Source organism: Girardinichthys multiradiatus, chromosome 18, assembly GCF_021462225.1.
Source record: "Girardinichthys multiradiatus isolate DD_20200921_A chromosome 18, DD_fGirMul_XY1, whole genome shotgun sequence".
Classification (NCBI taxonomy): Eukaryota; Metazoa; Chordata; class Actinopteri; order Cyprinodontiformes; family Goodeidae; genus Girardinichthys; species Girardinichthys multiradiatus.
The window spans coordinates 32,715,052-32,722,574 of record NC_061810.1 but is presented as its reverse complement, the minus strand read 5'-3'; positions in this window follow the sequence as shown (position 1 = coordinate 32,722,574).

The following is a 7,523-nucleotide window of genomic DNA, read 5'->3' as shown; positions in this document are numbered from 1 at the left end:
GCCTTGAAGGAGAGCTACTCTACTTGAAGGGCAAAGAGCATGATAAAAAATAGAATGCCTAACATTGACAACAATACCAAATAAATAAATAAATAAATACATATAATCAATATAATCTGCCATTATTAAAGCTATGAGAACTCGTTGATAAGACAAGAAATGATGACCACCTGCCTAATAATGTGTTGGTCCCCCTTTTTGCTGCTAAAACCACCCTGAACAATTAATGCAAGGACTTCATTAGATTCATTAGATTCCTATATGTCACCAGCAACACACCCTTTAAGTTCTGTATCCGGTTAGGTGGGGCCTTTATGAATGTTTGTCGAGTACATCCCACAAATTTTGGATCGGATCAGAATTTGGGGATTTTGAAGGCCAACTCAATACATGAAACCCAAAACCTGGCTCATCAGACCAGAAAACTTTCTTCCATTGCTCTGTGATCAAGTTTTGATGTTCACATGCCCTTTATTGGTGCTTTGTTTGTTAACAGCGATCAGTTTGGGCACCTTTAATGGTCTGGGCTATGCAGCCAACAAACTGTGCCTTTTGTAATCGAATACCTTTCTGTAGCAGCATTAAATCCTTCAGTAATTTAAGGTACAGTAGCTTGTGTCTTGAAATGGACATATTCCAGCCTCAATGATTACTGAACCCCCATGAACCTTTTGCCAATTTGCCAATGTTTCTCACTTGAACATTTCAGATAGAAAATGACCATGGCAGACTGATAACACAGGACCTGCAGTTTTGATGATTATCCGACTTAGTGATCTAGGTTTTACAATTTGGTCAAACTCATTTATATCCTTATAACTTTCAAGCCAAAATGTTGGCTTTCTGGTTAATATATCCAAACGTATTCTCATGATGAAGAGATAATTAGTAATATTCCCTTCACCTGTCAGGAGTCATAGTGCTATGCTTGATATGTGTATATGAACAACAATGCTTTAGCATAGGCAGAACACAAAGATTATCTACTATAAATGAGCAATGATATGCAGCAGAGATTAGGACCAGATGAGTGTTTCCTTTGTTCCAGCAGGTGGCAGCACTGGCATTTGTTAAATGTGCCCCAAGGTAGGGTAACCTAACTTCTGGACTCTCTCCTGGTAAAAAGATTTATTACTTTTATAGAAATGTAATATTAACATCAGGTTATTAAAAACCTATTTAGGCCAAGCTAATATCTGGACTCAGATCTGGTTAAACGTTGTATCTTTCTGTTTATGTAACTATGTAGAGAAAGAAGTTAGACTGAAAGAAAAATCAGAAAGGGACACCTTTGAAAAACAATCTGAAAAAATCTTTACAAAAGATAAATAGACGCTTCAGACACATGTAACAATTGAAACCAACATTTCTATAGTTAATTTTAGAAGAGACGTCAAACCTTTACTAGGTGCAGTATGAACCTGTTTATTATCTTCAGATATTAGCAACTACAGGGGTTGGACAATGAAACTGAAACACCTGTCATTTTAGTGTGGGAGGTTTCATGGCTAAATTGGACGAGCCTGGTAGCCAGTCTTCATTGATTGCACATTGCACCAGTAAGAGCAGAGTGTGAAGGTTCAATTAGCAGGGTAAGAACACAGTTTTACTCAAAATATTGAAATGCACACAACATTATGGGTGACATACCAGAGTTCAAAAGAGGACAAATTGTTGGTGCACGTCTTGCTGGCGCATCTGTGACCAAGACAGCAAGTCTTTGTGATGTATCAAGAGCCACGGTATCCAGGGTAATGTCAGCCTACCACCAAGAAGGACGAACCACATCCAACTGGATTAACTGTGGACGCAAGAGGAAGCTGTCTGAAAGGGATGTTCGGGTGCTAACCCAGATTGTATCCAAAAAACATAAAACCACGGCTGCCCAAATCAGGGAAGAATTAAATGTGCACCTCAACTCCTGTTTCCACCAGAACTGTCCGTCGGGAGCTCCACAGGGTCAATATACACGGCCGGGCTGCTATAGCCAAACCTTTGGTTACTCATGCCAATGCCAAACGTCAGTTTCAATGTTGCAAGGAGCGCAAATCTTGGGCTGTGGGCAATGTGAAACATGTATTGTTCTCTGATGAGTCCACCTTTACTGTTTTCCCCACATCCGGGAGAGTTACGGTGTGGAGAAGCCCCAAAGAAGCGTACCACCCAGACTGTTGCATGCCCAGAGTGAAGCATGGGGGTGGATCAGTGATGGTTTGGGCTGCCATATCATGGCATTCCCTTGGCCCAATACTTGTGCTAGATGGGCGCGTCACTGCCAAGGACTACCGAACCATTCTTGAGGACCATGTGCATCCAATGGTTCAAATATTGTATCCTGAAGGCGGTGCCGTGTATCAGGATGACAATGCACCAATACACACAGCAAGACTGGTGAAAGATTGGTTTGATGAACATGATAGTGAAGTTGAACATCTCCCATGGCCTGCACAGTCACCAGATCTAAATATTATTGAGCCACTTTGGGGTGTTTTGGAGGAGTGAGTCAGGAAACGTTTTCCTCCACCAGTATCACGTAGTGACCTGGCCACTAACCTGCAAGAAGAATGGCTTAAAATCCCTCTGACCACTGTGCAGGACTTGTATATGTCATTCCCAAGACGAATTGACGCAGTATTGGACGCAAAAGGAGGCCCTACACCATACTAATAAATTATTGTGGTCTAAAACCAGGTGTTTCAGTTTTATTGTCCAACCCCTGTACTTAGTAACTGTAGCAGCTGTGTCTATAAGATAAAGGAAAAATATTTACTGTGTCTTAGAAAGATGCAGTCATGTTGCACCAATTGTAAAAGATTAAGCTACAATTATAAAATATTCCTAAAAGGAATTAAATTGTTTCTTTTGACTTACTCTTACTACACATATTGGAGAATAAAAAGCTTGGTAGCTTTACAGACAATGCTGTCTATTTTACTTACAGCATTTAATACAGCAACTTATGTAACTTGATGGCAGTGTCATTTTGTTTATTTGAATATTTTGTACTGTGTAATATCTAAATCTACCATAACAATATTATACCTGTTCTATGGTTTTGGTTGCAAGTATATGTTATATATTATTAATTTAAAATCAGTTAGACTCAGTTCAATTAAATTTATTCAGTTTATTTATACAGGGCCAATTCCGAACAAATATCGTCTCAATTCACTTTACAAAAACGTCTTAAATATATCCAGAATTATCTATTCCATTTATTCCAATCATACAGATAGATTCAAAGTTAATTATATAAATTCCAATTTGATTACAGTTATAAAACAATGCAGTCAAGTTCGGTTTATTATTCCCATTGGTAAAAATATTTCTGAGCAAACCCAGCCAGTTGCATTGGGTTACTAACTTTGCAGCAATCACTTCTTCTGAACGAGCATGTAGCTACAGGGGATACTGCATGTTGTCGTTAACTTTGCTGCAATCCTTAAAACTGAGCATGCATAAACTGTAGCAACATTGAAGAGGGGAACTCTACTTTAAAGAGGACATATGCTTTTAAATCCCTCCTTTTTACATTAAAATAATTTAGTTGTGGTCTATATAAAGTGGAACTGCAATGCTTTAGTCTGAAATCCTTGTTATTGTAGCTCCACAGGCCCGTCTTTTAGACCTGTTGGGGGGCACTTTACACCGTGCCCCCCCGGTCAAAGACCGTTCCACTCCACCCCGTTCTGCCATTTCTGTAGTATGGTAACAGAGATACAATTATCTAGTGGCGCAGAAACTTTGTATTCCCAAATTGATTCAAATACAATATGTCAACAACGGAAGACTTGTCCATCCAGCCTTGTATGTTCAAGCCAGAGTCTGACCCAGAAGACACGATGCTACTGCTATCAACATAAGCCAGGAGGTCATTTCAACACACAATAAATTAATGTCTAAAATAAAGTTTGTTAACATTATTTGCAACTTTCTGCTTTGATGTGTCTGTCGTTTCCATACACAGAAGGAACTGTCTTTCAACACATCCTTCTTGATACTGGCAGAGGTTGCTGAAGAGCTCGTATAACATTTATCCAGGCACTTTGAAGAGGTTCCGATCCTGGGGGACAGTATAATGAACTGTGTGGGTTAATACACCCAACAACCAAACTTATCCTCTTTCAGCATAGGCATGCTTAAGCTTAAACTACAAAATCGCAGCAAGTAATAAATATGACGGATATGCGAAACTGATCAGCTGGAAGCCCATGACCTTGTTTAATTGTTCTGCAGCAAATACTGTGATGTAACAGTTGGAAAACGTAACAAATGATAGAGAAAACTGAACGGACTGAAAAATATGATGAAAACAGAATATAAAAATAACTCTGCAAAACCTGGAGAAACTAAATTCAACTTTTCTGCACTCCTACAGACTCCAAGTACACAACAAAATGTGTTTCAAGGCTAAAAAGTGGATTTTACACAAGTCCCCTTTAATAGAACCATGTTGTAGTGCAATATTGATTTTATATTACATTAAGGGATGAGCTCAGCTGACAAGTGAAGATGAACATGGTAGAAGCTCCTTTAAAAGCAAGGCATCGGAAGGTGATTGGATGGAGAATCAGACGGACAGGATGCTGATTGGAAGGCTGGGAGACGCACCGAAGAGTCACTGGAAGGTGGATGCGGTGAAGGTGAGTCCTTCATTTTGAATTTTCGTCAAAACTCCATTTTAGCGTTATTTACAGCTTACTGCTTTGCTGTGTCCTTCGTTTCCAAAAACAGAAGCACCTGACCCCTGACTGACCCCTTAATCAGATGAAGTCTTTCAGCAAATCCTTCTTGATACTGTTAGAGGTTGCTGAAGCACTCGTTCTTGAAGTGGGGGAAATAGGTCATGTGGGAACATTTCCATGAAAAATAAAATTTAACCAGGGACTTTGAAGAGGTTCTGATGCTGGGGAACAGTCTAATAAATTGTGTAGGTTAAAACACTAGTCAACCGAACATTCAGATTTATCTACTTGCAGCTTTGTCATATTTGAGCTTGGACTACAAAATCACGGCAGAAATAAAAATGGTGGATTCATGAAATTGATCAGCCAGAAGTCTGCCTACTGTGACGTAACAGTTGAAAAAACGTAGTAAAGGATAGAGTAAACTGAACGGATTGAAAAATATGATCCAAACAGAATATAAAGATATCAACGCAGCACCTGGAGAGACTCAATTTAACTTTTCTGCATCCCTACAGACTCCAAGTATCTGTCGAGATAGATATCTATATAGATATAGATTCATTATACACATATATATAGAGATCTACATACACTCACACATATGCATTTATATATGCATTTAAAATATTGCTTTTGGTTAAGTATTTAGAAGTCAGTGTTTGGTTAACACATTGACCACTTGGAATATACTATGAACTCTCCCTTTACAAAACCACATCTAATTTTGGTATTTGGAATTTGTGCCCAAAGAAAAAGGTGGACATAGACTTTAATTCATGTGGCCACCAGGGTAGTTTATAGGGTACCTCAAACCTTCAGGATTCCCATAAAAATGTAAACATAAATGTACTTTTTCACTCTGCACCTATAAATTCCATCTAAAATGCTTATTTGTCACTTATTGCTCTTATTTAGGTCACTCACTGTTTATGACTGGTTACATGAATTCAAAACATGTCATTTATGAAAAGTGAGTTCAGAGTAAGTTCAGAGTTTACATGTTTTGTTTTCAAGTCTCTAACTCTCAAAGAAAAAAACAACAGCCCAAATGAATGGCAGGAGGAAGCTAATTATGGTCTCATGTCAGTAGTCTTCTCAAGGGTGTAATTAGTGTGCAAGATGTGAACACACACTTCTCAGAATGCACCTTAGTAAATTCTCATCTGAAAACAATCTTATGCAACATTGTTTCTTGTTAAACTTTTGTCAAAACATTATATTTCCAAGCCTACATATTTATGAATTAAAGAAATTCTTTATTCTGGTTTTAAGATTTGAAATGAATGTAAAGCTTTAAAAAGAAAAAGGCGCAGTGGAATAGTAAGGATTGTCTTTAGATTGGCGAGCACTAAAGGTTTCAACTTGGGTTTCCCTAAAAAGCATCTTCCAAATAAAAGGATAACACATGCCTTAAGCCATTATTTTAAGAAACATCCACACTATAACTGGATTGCTATATTTTCTTGTCCAAAACTTTAATTCTTTAGCTTAAAGAAGCCAAGTTGTTTCAACATTTTGAAGTGTGATAAAAAAGTTTTTTTTCTTTTAAAAATGTATTTTATATATTGCTACACTCTAGCTCCAGACCACTGTCTGTTTACTAGTAATTTTCTGTCACTTTAAAATGGCTTTTTTATTTTGACGAACAAAAATATGTCTTCAATTTAACACTACAAACTATTCTATTAATACGATTACACTATTAGTCAGCTAAAACCGACTAATAGTCAGTTTTTATATCTTGACAAAGTCATATTTTCAAGAAATGTAAAAGCCATCTTTGTTCAAAATGTCCACAAGGTTGAAATTCTATACTTATTACCTGGATAGACTTTGTGAGCGGTGTGGCTAATAAAATCCACTCAGGTAAAATTAACCATATGCTCTGAGACCTCCATTGAACACTGGGGATATTAGCACTCCTCTATTACCATCAGTTTAAATACTCATAGGGCATTTCATAACATGTAGTTGTTTAATCTAGTGGGATTCAGGGGCCATTAGCATTATTAAATCTGTGTTTTACTTCCATTGAGCTCTCTGGGGGTTTGTATTAAAATTCATGCAAGTCTCTATTTTATGTAACAAGTCAAAAAGCTTGATAACACCAACTGTAAAATACTACAAGTTTGCTTCGGTTTAAGACAAGTTATTTGCCCTTGTTTATGTTTACCTTCAGAAAAGGTCAAGCTGCAGCTTACAAATTTATTTAACCAGGGGGGCAAATTTTTTATTCACTGAAGAGTTTAAAGCTGTGTACTTTATAAAATTTTTATTCAGCCTCTAAGGCTGATATGGGCAGCATACTAAATGATAATGTAGGCAGTAGCTATTTAATTGTCTTCTCCTTTTTCCAGTCTTAGTGAAAATTCAATGCCCTAACGGCAATGTTGGCATCCCCCCAAAACCAATATGAAAGACCTGGGTTGAGTGCATCGGTTGAAGTCACTCTAAGCATTCAGTTGGACGAAGTGATTCAGTGTACCTCAGGGCAGACAAAGGTTTACATACCAGGTACCCTTTGGAACTTTGTCAGCATTTATTAGATACTTTCCCTAAATCTTTAGTAGCAATGGCTAGGAACTCTCTAGGACTTAATAGGTTCTTGGCTAACACAGCAAAAAGTACCAGGTAAGCTCTGGAAAGTACCTGGTAAATTCCTTAAAGTACCTAGCATGTGCAAGAAAGTACCAGGCATGTTACAGGCAAGTACATAGGTCCTTAATGGTATCAAGTACATTCCAAAGGAGTTCAGTAAAATACCAGGTAAGTTCTAGAAAACAGCATGTAAGCTCCATGAATATTTGGGAAAAATAACTTATTAAGTTCCAACCA